Genomic DNA, 19,378 nt, shown 5'->3' on the forward strand with positions numbered 1-19,378 from the left:
CCTTGCAGAATTCCTCCCTGGTGAGTCCACCCTCAACTTGCCAGCCAGCAAGCTCCGGTAGGTCACCTAGGGTGGCAATGTCTTCCCCAGTTGGCTCGGGAGCCTCCTCCTCAGGACCCCCGTCAACCACTGCGGGAACTTCTGGGACCGGTTTCCCGCGCCCCTTGCCCCTCCTCTTGGCAGCTTTCTGGGCCATTGTTCCAGGCTCCAGACGCCCTTGACTTCCCTCTCGGTCAGCCATGGAATGTGTGGTCATGCAGACCCACTCAGGTAACCCTAACATCTCCAGGTGAGATCTGAGCTCCACTTCTTTCCAAGCAGTATGCTCAAGATCATTGCCTAACAGACAATCTACAGGCATGGCAGGACTCACAGCTACTTTCAGAGTACCAGAGACCCCCCCCCCACTCAAAGGGAACCAGAGCCACCGGTAGGTGACTCTCACGATTGTCAGCGACTATGACCTGGTGGAATGTATTAGGGACTATCTGCTCTGTTGACACCAGCTGACTCTTGATAGTAGTCATACTGGCTCCTGTGTCACGCAGAGCCTCCACCTTCTGCCCATCAATGGTGACCCACTGCCTGTACTTGAAAGTATTTTGGGGCATGTGGGCTTTGGGCACCATTTCTCCTTCTCCCAGGGACACTAGGGAAATCTCTACCTGTTCCCCAAAGCTATCTGGGTCCATCTCCCCCGAGGGCTACACTAGTCAACCCAGGTGTCTGTCCAGTAGTGGACGGTGCTCTCTTGGAGCACTGGGGGTCGCCTTTATAGTGACCATACTGGTAACACTCCATGCATTTGGGGTTGGATTTCCCTGACCTATCATATGTCCCTGGCTTTTTCCCAAATCTGGAAAAGGAATGGTTGCCACCCCCTCCCTGGGAATTCTTTTGGGGGCCTTTGGAGAGTTCCTTATCTGTAAGTTTATCTCTCCCCTCTTTCTTCTGTTGGGAACCCTGACCACCTTTGTGGGTGTCCCCCCCAGGTACCTTCTTGGACACTCTGGTGCTAACCCAGAGGTCCGCCTCCTCAGCAAGCTTCCTGGGATCAGTCAGCTTACTATCCACTAAGTGCTGGCGCAACTCTGTAAAAGTAGTATTAAGCATATGCTCTCTCAGAATCAAGTCATATAACCCTTTATAATCATCTACTTTGTTGCCCCGCACCCATCCATTCAGTGCCTTACTGGAAAAGTCAAAGAAATCTACCCATGTTTGTGTGGTTTGTTTGGTGCTGTCCCTGAACCTCTGACGGTATCCCTCAGGGGTCAGCCCAAACTTGGCAAGTAAAGTGGCTTTCTGAAGTGGATATGTGTTTTGATCAGGTTGATCCAATGTGAGAAGTATGTCCCTCCCCAATGGCGGTACATAACCCCACATAGCTACACCCCATTGCCCTTCAGGAACCTCATGAGCCCTTAGTGCAACTTCATAAGCAGCTAACCATTTATCTATGTCATCTCCCACCACAAAACTGGGCACCACATTTTTGAGTATACGCACCTTCTTTTCTACAGCAGGTCCTGTCTGTATGCTGCCACCATTATTGCTGGATTCAGACTGTCTCGCCTTGATCTCCAGCTCCTTGAAACTCAGTTCATGAGCCAACAATAGTTTCTTTTCAGCCAAAGCTCTCTCAGCTTCCACCTGTTTGGCTGCTCTTTCAGCTTCAGCTTGTTTGGCTTCTCTTTCAGCTTCAATTTGTTTGGCTGCTCTTTCAGCCTCAGCTTGCTTGGCTTCTCTCTCAGCCCTTCTTTCCTCCTGTTGAGCCTCAATTTTTAGTTTTGCCATTTGCAATTGGAACTCCCTTTCCTCTCTCCTTTCCTCTGCGGTCAGGCTTTGCACAGAGACACTGCTCCCTGGTCTGGAAGGGGGCACAATTGCAGTGGTAACACCATCCACAGATAGCAACAAATCCTCTGAAGGGCCATTTTCTGGCTCCTCTTCCTCATCATCCTCTTCTAAATGGGCTTCTGCCCAGGCCCTCAGCGCCACTTGAAAGTCCTCCTTTTTGGAGGCCCCTTGGGTGGGTACCCTCATTGCCCTGCAGAACCCTCTTAGCTGTTTGACCGTATATGTATCCAACAGGACTAGGTCAAAGTCTCCCATTTGAGACACAGTCAGAGACATGTTGAGTGAGGATTTAGTTTTTGAAAATTGTCAGGAAGAAAAAAAACAACATTTTGCAAAAAGAGGTAAAAATCAAGTTGACCTTCAACTGTGGGTAGGTAGTGAAATACTTAGCTACTGTATGTCACTGCACAAACACAAGTCCTATCCTCACCGCTGATCACCAATGTTAGAAATTGGGTTTTTGGTTGGCAGTCAGGTTACCCCCTGACCAAGCAAAAGCCCTCACTCTAGTCAGGGTAAATCACACACAATCCAAGATTATCCTGTGCCCACCCTCTGGTAGCTTGGCACAAGCAATCAGGCTTAACTTAGAAGGCAATGTGTAAAGTATTTGTGCAATAAATCATACAATACCACCATATAGCACCACAAAAATACACCACACAGTGTTTAGAAAAACCCCCAAAGTCTCTTTCAAGCACAAAGTACCTGGTTTGGAGTGGAAAATCTCCTCAGAGGGTCACAGAAGAAGAGATACGTGGAAAAAGGGTGTGTGCGTCAATTTCTCCCCAGCACACACGGACTTGCGTCGTTATTTTTCACGCGGGGAAGTCGTGCTTCGTTTTCCAGCGCGCGGACAGTCTCTTTCTGTGGATCGCGGGGATTACCAGATGTCCTGGGCCTGTGCATGGATTTTCCTGCTTGTTTTCCGGCTGCGCGTCGTTCTGCGGGGCTGCGTTGTCCTTTCGAAGCTGTGCGTCGAAGTTCCGGTCCTCCCGAAGGCGTTGCGTCGATCAGCGTCGGTGTGCGGCGTTTTTCTCGCTGCGGAACAAGCCGTGCGTCAAAAATTTCGCCGCACGGAGCGTCCAAGTGAAAAAGAGAAGTCTTTTTGGTCCTGAGACTTCAGGGAACAGGAGGCAAGCTCTATCCAAGCCCTTGGAGAGCACTTTCACAGCCAGACAAGAGTTCAGCAAGGCAGCAGGCCAACAGCAAGGCAGCAGTCCTTTGTAGAAAGCAGACAGGTGAGTCCTTTAAGCAGTCAGGCAGTTCTTCTTGGCAGGATGTAGTTTCTGGTTCAGGTGTCTTCTCCAGCAAGTGTCTGATGAGGTAGGGCAGAGGCCCTGTTTTATACCCAAATGTGCCTTTGAAGTGGGGGAGACTTCAAAGAGTGGCTAAGAAGTGCACCAGGTCCCCTTTCAGTTCAATCCTGTCTGCCAGGGTCCCAGTAGGGGGTGTGGCAGTCCTTTGTGTGAGAGCAGGCCCTCCACCCTCCCAGCCCAGGAAGACCCATTCAAAATGCAGATATATGCAAGTGAGGCTGAGTACCCTGTGTTTGGGGTGTGTCTGAGTGAATGCACAAGGAGCTGTCAACTAAGCCCAGCCAGACGTGGATTGTAAGGCACAGAAAGATTTAAGTGCAAAGAAATGCTCACTTTCTAAAAGTGGCATTTCTAGAATAGTAATATTAAATCCAACTTCACCAGTCAGCAGGATTTTATATTACCATTCTGGCCATACTAAATATGACCTTCCTACTCCTTTCAGATCAGCAGCTACCACTTCAATACTGTATGAGGGCAGCCCCAATGTTAGCCTATGAAGGGAGCAGGCCTCACAGTAGTGCAAAAACGAATTTAGGAGTTTTACACTACCAGGACATGTAAACTACACAGGTACATGTCCTGCCTTTCACCCACACAGCACCCTGCTCTCGGAGTTACCTAGGGCACACATTAGAGGTGACTTATATGTGGAGAAAGGGGAGGTTTAGGCTTGGCAAGTACTTTTAAATGCCAAGTCGAGGTGACAGTGAAACTGCACACACAGGCCTTGCAGTGGCAGGCCTGAGACAAGGAAAAGGGGCTACTTAAGTAGTTGGCACAACCAGTGCTGCAGGCCCACTAGTAGCATTTCATCTACAGGCCCTAGGCACAGAGAGTGCACATTACTAGGGACTTATAAGTAAATTAAATAGTCCAATCAGGTATGATTCAAGGTTACCATGTTTTAAGGGAGAGAGCATATGCACTTTAGCACTGGTTAGCAGTGGTAAAGAGCGCAGAGTCTAAAAGCCAGCAAAAACAGTGTCCAAAAAGTGAAGGGAGGCAGGCAAAAAGTTAGGGGTGACCACCCTAAGGCTGTCAGGTCTAACAATTATACCTTTGTTTTTATGTCCCTTTTAATGCCTTAGCGCAAAACAGTTACGTAATAGATCTCAAAGAAGTTGACCAAGTCTCATTATAGCAAGGCATTCAAAGTTATATAACAAAAACGTGTGAGGTTGTCACAGATTTTAATAGGGTCACAAGAGATCCACTCAGAGTCGAATGAAAATGGTCCAAAACAAAATATCCATCAGCAATCAGTAAAAAGAAAGTGCAGAACCAAGAGCATCCTCTACCAAGGTCTCTAGGAGAGTGATCCATTGAAATACAGGCTCAGCCACTTCAGAAAATGTCTAACATGAATATTTTAAATTATATAGGCATCCCTGGAAGCTATTCTGATGGTTTAAAATGCAAGGATCTTCAGAACTGTCATTCTCTCTGTAGAAATGTACAAAGACCCCAAATCAATAATCAGTGCTTTAATATTACCTCAATAAACTGTCACAGATACTATATGAATGTATTGGGTCAGATGTATTTGTTGCACATTTTCACAACTAACTAAAGAAAGAACGTAATCCCAGTTGTGATGCACAACGGAAAAGCACGTTATGATTTGCAGAATAATAGGCTCGTCACAGAGAAAAGTATTTCAACCAGTTCTAAATTGCAAGAGAGTGTGCTATTATGGAATCTTCAACCCCCCTACTAATAAATAAATCACACACTCTACCAGCATACACACACAGCCCCATCAGAAGGCAGGATAGGCTCATGGCCAACCTGTTCTTCACCCTCGGTCTATCCTGTCTTCTAATAAGGCCTGGGGTGACCTATTTGAAAAACAGTTGACAAGCGAGGCACAGGTCATAGATTTGTTAATGAGACCACAAAAGGGCAATCCTGATTAAGACAATTTATCCCTTAAGGGATGTGCTTCATATTCATGTGATATAAGAATTGTTACCTTTATACTCTTTTTTTATATATTGACTAATTAAGATATAACTAAGGGTTTCTTTCTTTTCACTTTACTTTATTCACAAGCACTTTCTTCAAGCACGGTCTTTGCTTTTTTCTGATATTCTCTATCATGGGGCAACTATGTTGAAAAATGTATCAATAATCCATTTGTATTGTTGGATTTAGGTATAATGATTACATTTTCACATTTATATGCTATTTTATGTGTGAATTTTTGGATACATTGTGCTGCATTGATGTGATCTTACTCACACCGAGCTCAAAAATAGTGGGATGGCTAATTAGTATTAACTGACTATTCCGGCTTTATAAAGTATAGGTTCTTCCGATTGCACCATTTCAGTATTGCATTACTGTTTACCCAGGTCCTTCGGGTTACTATTGGGTTACTCTTTTGTGATGTAATGTGTTCCAGAACACTGCATTATCTCTGGTTAGGGCAAGGGGAGGAAGACTGCGGAGTGGACCTGTTTCAGTCTGCTGGTGTGGCTGGGGCCTTTCGAATATTTATTCTTAAATAAAGTCAGCCAAAACCATCTCCAATATTGTGGACCCCGTTCTTACAAACGGTTCTGCTTCTTGTGTGGTGTCCTGGCTGTGGTGGGGCTGCGGCTTAGCATTCAATGCCTACCATTTGTGAATGCACTGCAATTCAAGGAAAGTATAAAACTTAAAGTCCTTTGAAATTTGGATGCTGTAAAAGCCATATAGTGCATGATAGAGCGGGCCAAAAGTGTCAATGAAGAGGTGGCTATTATAGTGTGTGTGAAATGACCATCTTTTATGTCCTATTCCTCTAGATTTTGTCTTCTTTTGCTGAACCTATTTTTGTAAGCCTTACAGGTATGAGCACTTTACTCCTGCTAACCAGTGGTAAAGTGCTTGTGCTCTCTCTTTTAAACATAATCTGATTGGCATATTCCTAAATGACCAATTGAATTAACTGAGAAGTTCATAGTATACGGTACTACATGTACCCAGGGCTGATACATTAAATACTACCATGGGATTGCAGCACTCATTGTACCACACACAAAAGGAGCAGTTTAAAATGTCTCCTGGCCTGCCAATGCAGCTTGAGTGGGCAGTTTCAAACTGCTATTTCAACCTGACAAAATAACCTTTTAACCAGACCCAAACCCTTCTTTTAAATGCTCATAAGTCACCGCTAACATAGGCCCTGAATGTCCATAGAACAAGGCTGCATGGTATTTAAAAAGTAGGGCACGCATATTTAATGTTTTACATGCCCGACAGTGAAAAACCTCTAAAGTCTGTTGCAAGACTGACTCTCGCATAGGAAAGCAATGGGTGACATTATAACATCTCATAATGCTTAATTTCAGTTTGTAGTAATCTAAAACTTGATTCAAGGGCTCCAGTCAAGTCAGATTTTTTATTACTATTTTAGAAATGACTCTTTTAGACACTTATCATTTCCCTTCTACGGCCAAATGGGCTTTTCTGCCAATGTACACCTGACTGTTGATGGCTTCCCTGTGATGAGATGTAGATTGCTCTCAGACAGAGGACAAGAAGTTTGGGTGTGGAGAGGAGTTTTTCTTCCTTGCGCAGGATGGCCTGTGGGCTGTGCCAAGCCACTTCTTGAGTTTCAAAGGATACCTACCTACCTACCCTGTCACTGACAGATGTAACTCACACCTAGCCCTGCCTCCCTTTGTCTCAAGGGAGTCAGCTTGGCTCCAACCCCAGTAGGAGAGGGTAGCTGCCCAAAAGTCGTTTGGAGTAACCACAAGGGAGGGCTTGTCCATTATCAAAACCACATCTCTGGGTAGGCACAGGAGCCCTGTCTAGGAGAAAAAGAGTTCTGCCATGTTGAATTAAGACAGACAGGGGCACTGTGAGATAGTTTACAGTAAAACACACAAGTAGTGCTAGAAAGGTAAAGTGGGTAGGGTCAGCCCAAGGAACCTTTACCCCATTGTGTAGGGAGTGCTTAGGGTTTCCCCCTCCCAGAGACTGGCACTGGGCATAAATGTGGTATTCCCAGTGCAACTTAGAGAACACTCCTGGACCTGGGAAGAATCAGAAGGACTGCCTTACTGTCTGAAGAACCTGAAGGAAGAGTGCACCTGTTTACTGTGAACCATGGACACCTGAACTGACTCCAAGAATCTGTTGGCTCACCTCTTGTTTAAGCTACAGAGACACAACAAGCTTTTAACAGCCTCTTTCCCTTTATCTGCCCAGCTGGCCAGTACCAATTAGACCTGCTGTGGACCCTGCTGCTGGCCTCTGTTGGAGTGAGGTCTACCCTAAAAATCATGTTCCCCAGTCCTGGACCCTTGGCTTGTGTCACCATGTACTGTTCCTGTCCACACCTCAAATGCTGGGACTTAGAAACTCTTTGCCAGCTTTCTGCCTTGAGAGATGGGGATCACCATCAAAGCCACAGCCATTGATGTTAACTCACCGGTTAGCTTCAGGTTGCTGGTTTGCCCCACTGAAGGAGATCTAAATTCCAGAAAAGCTTTTAAACCGGAAGGTAGAGGGCATCATTGGAACTGACGCCGACCACCAACCTGCCGACATTGAGGCCTTCCTGGACACAGGCTTCAGAGTTTGCCCAGCTGGAACTTTCCCATCTTCATTGACATGTGCACCAGGACCCTGCTGATCAGCAACACACCATCATAAAGCCCCGCCTCAAATCCAGCTTGCCCTGCCCGCAACTCGTTGACAACCACTTTTTCTGCATAAAAGTTTCTAAGTCAGAAGGTAACTTTCTACCAGGAAGACCCTAGTGTCTTTATCCAACCTGCCTTCCTTTGTGGTCGGCCCTAAAACGGTAGTTGGTACTTTGTGCTTTTTGGGGCTATTTTTTAATGCAAAATCTAAAAGTTTGTATTTCCAGTTCTATCTATTGGATTTTTGTCATTTTAGTTTTGTTTATTTATTAATCTATTTTTCTCAACTGGTTTGGTTTCTTGTGTTTTCACATTATTACCGTTTGAGTGCTGCATAACACGACTTCTACTTTACACATTGTTTCTAAGTTAAGCCTGACTGCCTTGTGCCAAGCTTAGGTTTATCTAGTGACGTTCATGGTTCATCCTGACAACAACTGTGATTATTATTTGAGGTGGGTTCTCAACCCCTCAACTAATAATCCCAATTTCATAGAGTGAAAGTAACTGCTTCGTACCTCTAACAAAGGGCAATTTACTTCATTCACAAATGGTAATTACTTTGCTCAAATTGCTCAAGAACAAAATTCCCTTGCTAAATAAACGCATTTTCAAGATGCCTATAGTGATTTTGATCATACCATGTAATATTTTGTGTAATATTTTGTGTAATATTTTGTGTATTTGTCAAAATGCACTATAACCCGCATAATGCTCTGAGCAAGTGTGCGTGCCTTGCCTCGCCTAGGACAGGTGGGGTTAATAGAAAAGCAAGTCTTCAACTTCTTGCTGGGCTCAAGAAGCAAGGAGGGGACCCTGATGTGCAGTGGGAGGTCATTCCACACTGTAGGAGCAATGTGTGAGAAAGCCCAGCCTCTGTATCTCTTTCTGTGTGTGCGTGGGATACGTTTGAGTCCGGTATAGGTGTCTGGGTAGTTGTGGAAAGAGATGCAACTGTTCAGATAGTTGGGACTTGTGTTGTGTAGTGCCTTGAACATGTGAGTGAACAGTTCGAATTGAGCATGTTTGTGTATCAGGAGCCAGTGCAGCTCCCTAAGATGTGGCGTGATGTGTGTCCTGCTTGGGAAATTGAGGCTGCTTCATTCTGAAGTAGTCTTCTGGTGAGTTGTTGCTTGGTGATTTTGGCATTGAGAGTGTTAGAAATGGGGTCTTTGGTTGACAGTCAGGTTACCCCCTGTTCAAGCAAGGACCCTCACTCTAGCCAGGGTAAAAGAGAATCACCCTCAGCTAACCCCTGCTTACCCCCTTGGTAGCTTGGCAGAACAGTAGTCTTAACTTCAGAGTGCTAGGTGTAAAGTATTTGTACCAACACACACAGGGGGTCATTCTGACCCTGGCGGTCTATGACCGCCAGGGTCGCGGATGACTGAAGCACCGCCAACAGGCTGGCGGTGCTTCAAAGCCAATTCTGACCACGGCGGTAAAGCCGCGGTCGGAAAACCGGGTCCGGCGGTTTCCCGCCGGATTTCCCCCGGCTGGGCTAATCCTCCATGGCGGCGCTGCAAGCAGCGCCGCCATGGGGATTCTGACCCCCTTCCCGCCAGCCTGTTTCTGGCGGTTTTCACTGCCAGGAAGAGGATGGCTGGAACGTGTGTCCTGGGGCCCCTGGGGCCCCTGCACTGCCCATGCCACTGGCATGGGCAGTGCAGGGGCCCCCTAACAGGGCCCCAGCATGCTTTTCACTGTCTGCTTAGCAGACAGTGAAAAGCGCGACGGGTGCAACTGCACCCGTCGCACACCTGCAACACCGCCGGCTCCATTCGGAGCCGGCTTCAGTGTTGCAGGCCGCCTTCCTGCTGGGACGGCGGGCGCTAACAATGTTAGCGCCCGGCGGCCCAGCGGGAAGGTCGGAATGGCCCCAGCGGTCTTTCGACCGCGGAGCGGCCATATGGCGGTTCCCGCCTGGCGGGCGGCGACCGCCGCCCGCCAGAGTAGGAATGAGGGCCACAGTAACTTAATGAAAACACTACAAAATGACTCAAATATTTATCTAAACAAAACAAGACCAAAATGACAAAAATTCACAATACACAAGTCAAGTTATCAATTAAAAAGCAAAAAGAGTCTTTATGTAGTTTAAAACACACACTAACACTATTAGCGTGGAAATGTACCTTGAGTGCATCAAAAATAACCGCGCACGGGCGAGTGTGCGTCAAAAAGGGATTGCGATGCATCGATTTCACTCACGAGCGAGACCTTGCGTCCTTTCTCCTTTCGTCGGGTTGGAGCACGTCGTTTCTTGGTATAAGCAAGAAAATGCTCACTTTCTAAAAGTGGCATTTTCAAACACACAATCTAGAAACCAACTTTACTAAAAAATGTATTTTTAAATTGTGAGCTCAGAGACCCCAAACTCCACATGTCCAACCGCTCCCAAAGGGATTCTACACTTTAATCAGATTTAAAGGTAGCCCCCATGTTAACCTATGAGAGGGACAGGCCTTGCTACAGTGAAAAACAAATTTAGTAATATTTAGTAATATTTCACTGTCAGGACATATAAATATGTCCTACCTTAACTATACACTGCACCCTGCCCGTGGGGCTACCTAGGGCCTACCTTAGGGGTGTCTGACATGTAAGAAAAGGGAAGGTTTATGCCTGGCAAGTGGGTACACTTGCCAGGTCGAATTTACAGTTAAAACTGCACACACAGACACAGCAGTGGCAGGTTTGAGACATGATTACAGAGCTACCTATGTGGGTGGCACCACCAGTACTGCAGGCCCACTAGTAGCATTTGATTTACAGGCCCTGACACCTCTAGTGCACTTTACTAGGGACTTACTAGTAAATCAAATATGCCAATCATGGATAAGCCAATTACATACACATTTTGTAAAGGAGCACTTGCACTTTAGCACTGGTTAGCAGTGGTAAAGTGCCCAGAGTGACAAAAACAGCAACATTCAGAGTCCAGCACAATCAACAACCTGGGAAACAGAGGCAAAAAGTTAAGGGAGACCACACCAAGGATGACAAGTCTAACAGAGAGTGTTACCATAGTCCTGCTTGTTGGTGATGAGGGAATGAGTGACAGCTTTTCTGTTGTTGCTTGTGAGCCCTCTGCAAGTGTCTTCCTTAGCAACTTCAGGGTGTGGAAGCAGGATGCTGGGACAGCGTTAACTTGTGCAATCATACCCAAGTTGTTGTCAATGATAATCCTGAGGTTCCTACCGTGGGTGTAGAGGTGGACATGGGTGCAAAGACACTTGACCACCAGGTGGAGTCCCCTGGTGAAGTGTTTTTTTCTGAAGATCACTACTTCTGTTTTGACAGTGTTGAACTTTATTTCATTGAGGTGGCAACTTCGGTCCAGCATGCGATGAACTTGTTCCTAGTGTTGAGGATCTTATCTGAGACAGAGAGTACGAGTTGGGTATCGTTGACGTAGAAAAGGATATTGATGTCATGTGCACTGATCCAGGAGGAAGAGGAGGGCTACCTTATCTCCTCTGCGCAAGATCATGCATTGTGTGTTGCTGCCATGAATGCTGTGTCTGTGCAGTGGAGGGCCTGCAGTCTGACTGTGTGGCATCGAGGGTCTGGTGGTTAATGAGGTGGTCTGTGAGGCACCAGCTGACGGCCATCCTTAGTACCTTGGCCGAGTACAGTAGGAAGGCGATGGGTCTGTAGTAGGAGAGTGTGGCAGGGCTGTGGAGAGAGTCTTGGAAAGGGAAGTGACAGTGATGTGTTTCCAGGTAAGTGGCTGGGTTGATGGAAGTGTTGAGGATTGAAGTAAGAGCTTCACTGATCAGTGTGAATTATTTGGTGAAAGCTTAGTGATGGCATGAGTCTGGCGGTACCTGGAGTGGATAGAGCTCAAGGTTGAGGTGGTCTCAGCCATTGTGATGGCAGTCGAAGAAGCAAGGGTGAGTTTTCCTGCTGAGGCAGGGGGATGAGTTGTGAGGACGGCTAGTTGAGGGTTAAAGTTGCGGTATATGGATGCCATCTTGTTGCAGAAAAATTCTGAGAGCCTGTTGCAGAGGTTTTGTGAGAGGGTAATATTGTTGCAGTGGCTGTGGGACCTGTGAATGTTTTAACAATCTGGAATATTTTCTTGCTGCTGTCAATGACAGCTTTGATGCTGTCTTCAAGTGTTGTGTGCTTGGTGTTCCATATCAGTTGGTGGGAGCATCTCAGTGTTCATGGGAACAATGGCAGTAAGCAAGAAGGGCGTAGGCAGCATTCCGAAGCAAAAATTGATCATGAACAAACTGGCAATACGTCCATGACTTTTTTCACATGGGTTCTTTACAATGAGCAACTACTTTAGAAGTACACAGAATGCAACATCAAATTTGAATAACTGACATGAAATGCTTTGACATTGACTACTAGAGAACTATCAGTATGTGTGGTGTATATTCATATAATGTATAACAGGAATTCACAGGGCTCATGTAAGCTGAACTTTAATATTTCAAAAATGCTAATGAAATTTCCACCCTAATTTTATCTTTTACTTTTTTCATCGTCATCTTTTTCATCATCAAGTAGAAATATTCTCCAACTTGAAGTATCCAAATTAAGGATTCCATATCTGTTCTAGAGCAGTCATTTATTGGTGCAGCTATTTCTTTCTGCAACTCTTTGCCCTATGACATAAGGAAGCAATCTATCCTTCCAACTTCAAAAAACATCTTAAACTCCACCTCTTTTGTCACTTCCTCATATCATTTTGCTTCAAATGAAACTGTTGTGTGCAGGTAATATTGTTTTCCAATTTTCATGCTGTCTACCTTGAATTTTACAACCAGTGAATTACTCTGGGTAGCCTATTGTATGTAAAAAGGAGCTTGATATAAATTACTCTATTAGCCGTCCTATCATGCGCACTATATAAGGTTATTAAATAGAAAATAAAATGCATGCTTTCTTGATATGAATAATAAATTGAATGTAGTTTAATATTGGCCCTTTTGTATGTCAAGTTCAACGGCATAAGACATACCAGAATAACTACTTTGCTCCTCTTTTTATGAGATAAAGTATTGACCAGAAAACATCAAAGAACATCTTTTGCTCTACATTCATAGATGAGCAAATAGTCTGTAAGCTTCACTTCCTTTATGGAATTTTCAAGTATTTTCACTTCATGTCCTTGGCAACTCCTTGAACACTTCCATTTCAGATTTTCAATGTTGATGATTTCCACATCTTATCTTTCTGTCATAGTGTTTCCAGACACATTTTGCAGGGACTTGCATGCCACAAATTACATAAGTGCAGAGCATATAATAGATTCAAATTACAGATGAACATCTTTTCTAATAAAACATACACGACACAAAGTTGCAAAAGCTCTGTTTTGTATGTATAAATCCATCATTGAGCAATATACCCTTTTTAAAATTAGGCACCCCATTTTGGGAACAACTATTAATCTCTTTCAAACAGATGCAGTATCCCTCCTATATTCAGAGTACTTTAACCAGAGGGTTATATTTTTCAAATATGAATTCGCTTTTAACTCAACACCAGGACTTGTGCAGCATTTCATGCAAATGTAAGAATACCTCCCCCATGCATTCACGTTTGTTGTCTTGCCCATTCTTTCTCTGAAACTGTCAAAATGTCTATTCCTCCCACAAAGTAGATATTTTGTGTTGACTTACAATTCAGGAGAACAATTTGAAAGTATGGGGTTCATTGGTTCTAAGTGGCTATTGCTTTAAGTGAATCTATGCATTTACGCTTAGCATGACATTTTCAAAAGATATGTACCACTCGGTGATCAGAGTCATATTTATTCACATTTGAAGGCAATTTTTCTCATAAATAAATTTTTAACATTCATATCAATGTTAATATGTAACACGCAAATGTACTGAGTGTATGTTTTTCATATTTTAGCTGATCATACCTTCACTGATCAGTGTGAGTCATTTGGTGAAACCTTGGTGATGGAATGGGTCTGACGGTACCCGGAGTGGATATAGCTCAAGATTGCAGTGGTCTCAGCCATTGTGATGGCAGTCGAAGAGGCTAGGGTCAATTTCCTGCTGAGGCAGGGAAATGAGTTGTGAGGGTGGCCAGTTGAGGGTTAAAGTTGCAGTATATGGATGTCATCTTGTTGCAGAAGAATTCTGAGAGCCTGTTGCCGAGGTTTTGTGAGGGGGTAATATTATTGCCGTGGCTGCGGGACCTGTGAATTTTTTAACAATGTGTAAGATTTTCTTGCTGCTGTCAATGGTAGCTTTGATGCCGTCTTCAAGTGTTGTGTGTTTGGTGTTCCATATCCGTTGGTGGGAGCATCTCAGTGATCATGGTAACAATGACAGTAAGCAAGAAGGTGCTAGGCAGCATTCTGAAGCAAAAAATTGATCATGAACAAACTGGCAATACGTCCATGACTATCTTCAGATGGGTTCTTTACAATGAGCAACTATTTTAGAAGTACAAAGAATGCAACATCAAATTTGCATAACTCACATGATATGCTTTGACATTGACTATTAGAGACCTGTCAGTATGTGTTGTGTATATTCGTATAACATATAACAGGAATTCACAGGGCTCAAGTAAGCTGAATGTCATGATACCCACTTGTATTATTGTTATTAATATTAATTTTAATATTTCAAAAATGCTAATTAATTTCCCACCCTCATTTTATCTGTTACTTTTATCATTGTTATCTTTTTCATCATCAAGTAGAAATATTTTCCAACTTGAGGTATCCTAATTAATGTTGCTACATCTGTTCTAGAGCAGTCTTTTAGTGGTGCAGCTATTACTTTCTGCAACTCTTTGCTCTTTGACATAAGGAAGCAATCTACTCTTCCAACTTCAAAAAACATCTTAAACTCCACCTCTTTTGTCACTTCCTCATATAATTTTGCTGTCGTATGCAGGTAATATTGTTTTCCAATTTTCATGCTGTCTACCTTGGATCTTACAACCAGTGAATTACTTTGTATGTAAAAAGGAGCTTGATATGAATTACTGTATTAGCCGTCCTATCATGCACACTATGTAAGGTTATTAAATAGAAAATAAAAATGCATACTTCCTTGATAAGTATAATATATTGAATGTAGTTTAACATTGGCCCTTTTGTATGACAAGTTCAACGGCATAAGACATACCAGAATAACTGCTTTGCTCCTCTTTGATGAGGTAAAGTATTGACCAGAAAACATTGAAGAACATCTTTTGCTCTACATTTATAGATGAACAAATAGTTTGTAGGCTTCACTTCCTTTACGGAATTTTCAATTATTTTCGCTGCATGTCCTTGGCAACTCCTTGAAAACTTCCATTTTAGATTTTCAATGTGGATGATTTCCACATCTTATCTTTCTGTCATAGTCTTTCCAGACAGATTTTGCAGGGGCCTGTATGCCACAGGTTACATAAGTGCAGAGCATATCATAGACACAAATTAGAGATACACATATTTTCTAATAAAACCCGCAATTGACACGTAGTTGCAGTAGCTCTGTTTTTTAATGTGTAAATCGATCATTGAGCAACATATCCCTTTGAAAATGAGGCACCCCATTTTGGGAGCAACTATTAAGTTCTTTCAAACAGATGCAGTATCCCTCCTGTCTTCATAGTACTTCAACCAGAGGTTTATATTTTTCAAATTTGAACTTGCTTTTACCTCAACACCAGGACTTGTCCAGCATTTCATACAAATGTAAAAACACCTCCCCCATGCATTCATGTTTGTTGTCTTGCCCATTCTTTCTCTGAAACTGTCAAAAGGTGTATTCCTTTCACAAAGTAGATATTTTCTGTTGACTTACAGTTCAGGAGAACGTTTTGAAAGTATGGGGTTCACTGGTTCTAAGTGGCTATGGCTTTAAGTGGAATTACGCATTTATGCTTAGCATGACATTTTCAAAAGATATGTACCACTCAGTGTCAGAGTCATATTTATTCACATTTGAAGGCAATTTTTTTCATGAATATATTTTTAACATTCATATCAACGTTACTATGTAACACACATATGCACTGAGTGTGTATTTTTCATGTTTTAGCTGACCATAACTAACTTAGGGCTATATTTTGAAATGGCTAACATCTAGTTGCCATCTTCCTTAGTTCCGGGTGTCTTTGCTCTCCAGGAGAGGCTGTTTTCAAATTCCGATGTGCCCTGGTTTTCCTGTTCTCATGTGAAATGTTTTCTTTACATAATACTTTCAGAACGTGTTAACACACGTTTGCGATGCACCTATAAAATACATCTTGGTCCAGTGTATCTCATTCTGTTGAGATAAAAGTAAATTTAAATGACACTATTAGAGTGCAAACATTATTAATAAAAACAATGTCATTAAAACATAATGTGAAATAAAATATATTAAAAGGCCTAACTGAAATCATGTATTAATAAATAAAAATGTGTAGCTGATATGGTGGACACCATAAACAATGTGTATTAATATGAAATATAATGTCTAATGAAAATGTATTTTGCTTAGTGATAATTAAATGTACTGGAAAAATGAGTATGGATATGTACTAAAATGATTAATAGTTTAAATATTATGAAATGTTTTATTCTTCATGTCTTAGCACTGGTTTTGAAAGGACTCACGTTTTAGTAATTTTCCAGAGGCAAGGTTTAAGCATGCCAACTCTGCAAAATTATGTTTTTTCAAATATCCTTTGTGACTTGCTCACTGTGGGAAAGTTATGTTCCTTGCTTGTATCATTTGTTTCCTGAAATGAGATCATAACTTACAAACTAAACAATAGACTTCATTGCTCATTGCCGTATTTCATGTTACAATATTTGTACTTGCTGAGTTTTAATTTCTTGGCAGGAAGCACATAGAATGTTTTTCCACACTGTCTAAATTAAATTTTTGAGACAAAACGAGTGACCAGAAGCAAAAGAAGATGAGCCAATCATGGGTGCAGAAAATGAAGAAAGATACTTCTGAAAATTGTATCTGAGATTATTGGTTGAACATTAAAACACCCTATAATCTGACCAATAGAGACCTAGCTAGTTGCTTTCTACGATTTTAATATAGCAAAGTTTAGATGATGTAAAAACAGATTATTGTTATTTTTATGCTAGAGAGATGATGTATTCCTTTTTCTTAGCTCTTTGTCTATGATTTTGACAGTTCAGATACAATAGGCCCAAATTTTACTGAACTGTTTCCCATTTATAATACTGATGCTGTACAATGAAGACCAGATGCTCAGCTGATGAAGATCGCTGCTTGTGATCCATTTGGGAGAGGTATAATCAAATGTGCATTTGTTTTTCTTGCAGAGTTTTGTTTTCTCTCTTTAGAAATCCAACCGCTATTTTTGGTTAGCGCCATAGTCAGATGTTTTCCAAATTCATTTTTGTGTACTTTTTCTTTTTGCATTGAGCTCAAATATGCTTTTCAAAATAGATAAATAGTTAGGGAGGCAAAATTCCAAATTTTACTGTTATATATAATTCGATTGTAATCAATTCATCTGTGATAACTAAATGTATTCTTTCACCATCATTCATCTGTTATTATTGTTATTCTGCATTGTGGTTCTTGAATGTTTAATGATAAATATTCTGTCTAGATTGAGTTTTTATCATCCTGTATTGTTTCTGAACTTATATCATTTGGTCTTGCATTTGATTTACGTGATCTTAGCATTGTTAATGTAAAGGGCAATAAATGTTTGAACTTTATTAAACTGGTGTGGTGATTCATGGCCACATAGGTCATGGTACATGTAAAATACTGACTCCAAAATTTGAATTGGTGTTTATTGATTTGATATCGTTAATGTTGATTGCTAGGAAGTTATCACACTCCTATCTGAGTCAAAAGGTTCAGCTCGACCTCTAAGAGTAATAGATGTTTACCCTATATGTGTCACCTAATAAATAAAATATCAAAAGAAAGATAAGGCTGGACACGCCCACAATGTTCAGAGTAGATTCATTGTGCAGTAGCTGGGAAAATAATGAGCTTAGTTATTTACTTTAACTCTGATTGGTCACTTTTGTGAGTATCATGTACAAGTGTATCAAATGTTAGAATTGCGTAATTTGAACTAACGTAGATGTGATTCAGATGTTTTTCTTCCCGACTTCTTAGCAGAACTTTTTCTTCAATTTAGCAGAGTAGTGTGCTCTCTTTATGGAAGGATCTATCTTGCTTGACTTTTCTTCTGAGGAAACCTTTATAATAGTTTGTCTTTGTTTTATGACTTTTGGATTGCTTTGAACATATACATTGACTAATGCATTAATCTATTGATTATTGGTTAATAGGTAATTTTGAGGATTTGAATTTGTAACTTTGCTAATTCTTTAATAAACATTCATTTTTTCAACTCAACCACTGCCTTGTGGAGCCTAATCTGGTTCACTTTATCTAAATTAATTGAATTTTTTTGTTGACCTCAGTCAGGACCAAAGCTTCATCAGACAGGGCTTTATGACCCTGAATTGGTCATTCTTATCAAATTCCTTTTAACATACAATCTGCTACCCACACTAGAATTTGCACAAAGCAAATCACTCCATCAACTCCTAAAGAATAGATAATTATTGGGGTGTATTTGTATCTTACATCTGTGTTGGCAGTTTGTCACTTTCGCAAATGGGATTAGTGGGTAAGTCAAGACAAATCAGTAATTGTACCCAAAACTCAAGGTCCAAATCACAAACCTAGTGACTGGTAATTCACATAAAAAAGCTTGTAATTTTCTAGCAACTATCAAAGTTAATTTAAGCATGCAGTGGTGTAATCCAGGTGTGTTGGAGATGCAAAAAGTATACATACATTACACACTCGTAAGCTCTAGACAGACATACTTAAGAGGGCATTCACAGTTGAGAATAAAAGGAGTGGCCAGGGAATAATGGTATAATTTTTAGTGTATTCATAAAACCCTCCACCTGCATTCATTAACTTATTTGAGCTTTTAACTCTTCTCCAAACGAACCAGAGAGATTCAGTTCAAGTAAAGTGATAATGTGCTCCAAATAGTGCAGTTGTTGCAGGACATGGAAAGGGAGTGGTGACGTTTTGAGGAGTTTGTCTTACATGGTCTGCATGCATATGCTTATACATATGCTTATGTCTAGCATTACATCTCCAATGTCGTAACTTTGTGAACGTTATTCGGTTACTATCGCAGTCTACTACAGTGGTTCATAATCTATGGTCTGAGGTCTATGACTTTTCTACAAACTTAACTACTATTAAAATTAGTACATTAAAATTAATAAAGTATATACAACTAAAGAAGCACAATTGAAAATGTGAAAACTTGTTCTATATTTGATTATGAATTAAAATATTTAATTATTTGAGCTTTTGTTTGGTGTACACTTTTTTATTTTTGTGTATTGTTTTAAGGCTCAATCCATAGAAATTGCTTAGACTGGGAGTCCCCAGCTTCCAGTAATGACTCAATGGGCATTTCCGGAGTCGAGTAATTATTCAGTGGAGGTCCACAGAAGTCAAAAGGTTAAGAACTGCTGGTTTAATATATTGCATACATGGATGTTATGGCAATGTCATTGAATACGCAAAGAGGGAGAACTTAAAGAAAATTGCATAA

The 19,378-nt window shown here is 41.8% G+C and overlaps 1 protein-coding gene across 2 annotated transcripts in view; it reads left to right on the forward strand.

Annotated features, from left to right (window-relative positions):
- ENOX1 (ecto-NOX disulfide-thiol exchanger 1) overlaps positions 1-19,378 on the forward strand; it is a 2,146,160-nt gene that overhangs the window by 1,871,452 nt on the left and 255,330 nt on the right. The gene's annotated exons all lie outside the window — the stretch shown is intronic.

The sequence above is a fragment of the Pleurodeles waltl genome, chromosome 8 (genome assembly GCF_031143425.1).
Source record: "Pleurodeles waltl isolate 20211129_DDA chromosome 8, aPleWal1.hap1.20221129, whole genome shotgun sequence".
In the NCBI taxonomy this organism is placed as follows: Eukaryota; Metazoa; Chordata; class Amphibia; order Caudata; family Salamandridae; genus Pleurodeles; species Pleurodeles waltl.